Below are 3,310 nucleotides of genomic sequence, written 5' to 3' on the forward strand. Positions count from 1 at the left end.
GTGAGTCCTGAGCTCTGCGAAGATTTTGTTCCAATTAGGAGAAATATTTCCTTGCTTTCAAAAAACCTCCCAAGACCCATTTCCACAGGAGAGAAAGGGCCAGACTTTACATAAGTAATGTGGGATGCACTGATCCACAAAACTAAACCATGGGCTTTTGTCCCGGGTGACATCAGGAGCAGGTGAGTCCTGGCCATGGGTCGGTACCAGAAGTGGCTCTGGTCACTCTGGGGTGACTCCCTGCCCTGGGAGTGAATAAACTTCAAGTTCTGCTTTATTTACTGCATGCCCTGACTCGGTAACAACCACCAGAACCAGTTTCTCTGAATCACTGACCTGCTGTTGGGTGCTATTTTTAGCACAGGGCTGGCACAGGGGCACCAACTTGGCCCTTTCCGAGCCTGCACTTTGTCTAAATAAATACCCCAGATCCCTTTAAAGCTTCCTGGAGAAGCAGCTGAAATGTGTGGTGTTTCTCTGGGCCTGTGTCTTCTGGATTTACAGTTGCTGGGGGTGGTTTGGTTTTATTTCCCAATAGCTGAGAACAAGCCCTGTTTTTGCAAGTGTGTGATCACAGCTCCTCGTTCTACCTCTTTGCTGAACTGCTTCCCCTGGAAAGGCCTCATGGATAAAATGCCTGTTGCTTCATTTATTCCTTGAAAGGTTTCACTTCCATTTTTGTCTGCTTTTGGATTATTTAGCCTAGAACAGAAGATTGTTATGTTCATCTTGCCAGGCTTTGTTTACTTGCTCTGCTCTGAGTGGAAAACTTGCTGGGAGAGATTTATGGTCCAGTGTGTGTTTAATGTGGAAGGAGACCCCAGCCAAGCCTCATTCCCTTGGAGAAAATGCAGAGCAGGATAAAACACTCCTTCTCCTGTAGGTATTGCCCCTGCAGCCCGAGGGGGTGTGACACAGGGCTGTCCCTGACCTCACACTCAGCTCCAGGAAGGTTTCACAGGCTCTGTTTAATTGTCTCAATTAAAAAAGACCAAGACTGGAGTTGTGTCCTACCATGTGCCCACCTGAGTGGAGGGATGGGTGAGACCCTGGCCTTTTTTAGGCATTTTAGCTTTAGGCTGTATTTGTGCTGAGTCCCACTGAAAACACACCGTGTTCCAATGTTAACTGATGTGTTAAAACCCTCCTCTGAACGAGGGCTCTCACATTTTTAACACCTTGGCGTGTTCAGGCTTGTGGAAGGGAACGTTTGATTTCCCTGCTGCACTGAACATACCCCAGCTATCAGCAGTGCCAGGGTGAGGCAGTGGGAAGGACATTCCTGGTTTGCTGTTACATAAAATATCAAAATACCAAGCTGTGTGTCCTTTGTGGCCGTGCAGGACCCTGTCCCTGCCGGGACAGCTCAGCCCAGCAGGCAGAGCCTAGGAGGACACCAGGCTGGGCTGTGCTCTCCTGCTGGGACAGGTCCCCTCAGCTCCAGCCCTTCCAGGGGTGTCTGGGAATTGCTTTTGAGGCTGTGGGGATGTGTAGAGCGCTGAGGTCCCGGTTTCACAACACAATTCCAGACTGTAATAATGAATTTCTGGTCAGTCTGTTGCAATATCTCTGCTCTCCCTTTGTTCTCTCTTTGTTCTCACTAAGACAGTCCCAGGCCCTGCCCTGCTCAGTGCAGACAAATGTAACCAGTGGTGCTGTGAACTGCCCTGGTGTTCCAGGAGGAGTCCAGACCTTCTCCATGGATAAATTCAGGGAGACTTCACTCCTTGTGAGGTTATGGCACTTCCTTAGGGCTTCTGTAAGGCTGTAGCAGCCCTTGTAGTTAATTGAGAGTCCTTCAGCATTCACTGACTTTGTCAGGATTGTTCTGGAGCATCCCAATGTCTCCTTTTGTCCTCCACCAACAGGAACAGATCAGGACTGGTGGCTGATGAGCTGTAAACTGGGTAACTGGTGTTGGCAGCAGAGCTTTACACACAACAGTGTATAAACATTTATATGTATTTATACATTTAACGGTGCATAAACCCAGTGTGTGGGTTTATTATTATAGCTAATAGTAAAGGGCTACAAATTTAGGACCTGGTGAGGGATTTCTTCCCAAGCAAACACTTGGGAAAGTCCCACCCTCCCTCTCTGCTGCCTCACATTTGCCTTTACTGAGCTCGTCCTTGGCGTCCCTGTGGATGTTCACACCCTCCTGAGCGTCGTGGCAGGGGCAGCACCTCATAAATCCAGGTGGGTTTTATGGCTTAAAGGATGCTGAGCACACTGAGGTGCCTGGGAACAATGACACTGGGCTGCTTCCAGCTGGGATTGCTGGGTGCCAGTTCCTCCCAGGGGGACCCTCTGGATTGGTTTTCTCTCATGGATGAGACTCCGAACAGAAGCTCCAGGGGGAGTTTCTCAAAAGCAAGGGGTCTTTCTTTCTTCAGGTGCCTTTCCCAGAGGGAATGTCCTTGTTCAGGACAAAGCAGTGGGAAGCAGGAGATCTGAATTCTCCTTTGAACTTGGATCTCTGCAAGGGAGGAACATCATCCAGCCAATGCTTGGTAGCAACACAGAGCGTTTTCTTCTTTCCACATCAACCCAACAGTCACAGAGGCTGCTGCCTTCTTTCTTATACTATTTAAATTGAGTTATTAATTACTTTTATTCATGCCTCTTTCAAGTGATGGTTGCTCACTGTTGAAAGAAGCCCCTTGTGCTCTCCAGAGATCCAGCCCAGGGAAGGTACGTGGCTGGAAAACCACTCCTGTTCCCGGGAGAGCCTCATGTTCCTTCTTGTTCATGCAGGATGAGGCAGTAATTGAAAAGAAACCAATCAAGCAAAATTTATTCCCTTGAAAAGATGACTGGTGAGTAATCCCTGCTGAGACTTCAGTCTCTGGTTTTAAGGAGCTGCATGGGGAGGGATTGAGGCAAAAGGATTGAGCTGGAAGTGACTAATGTGGGTCTTTGTAGCTGTACAGGAAAATTGCTGGATAATTGGATGTGGTTTCTGGTGAGAAAGCCTCTGTGGGGTTCAGCTTGGGGTGCAGTGTAGAAACCACTCCATGGTGGGCACCAAAATGAGCATTTCCCATTGTGTTGGGAACACAAAAGTTTCTGGAGGAGGTGAGTTCCCATTCCTTGTGGTGGTCTGTGCTGGTTTGGTTGTTCTTTAAGTCTTCACTTGGACTTGAGCACCAGCTTCTCAAATGGGACGTCTTTGGTTCCTCTTTGGTGCAAGCCCTGACTGGCACCAAGGTGAGTTTAGGTGTATAAATCCAAGTTTAGGTGTATAAATCCAAGTTCAGGTGTATAAATCCAAGTTCAGGTTTATAAATCCAAGTTCAGGTTTATAAAT

This window comes from Neopelma chrysocephalum, unplaced genomic scaffold (assembly GCF_003984885.1).
Source record: "Neopelma chrysocephalum unplaced genomic scaffold, ASM398488v2 Primary Assembly neopelma1_361, whole genome shotgun sequence".
NCBI lineage: Eukaryota > Metazoa > Chordata > Aves > Passeriformes > Pipridae > Neopelma > Neopelma chrysocephalum.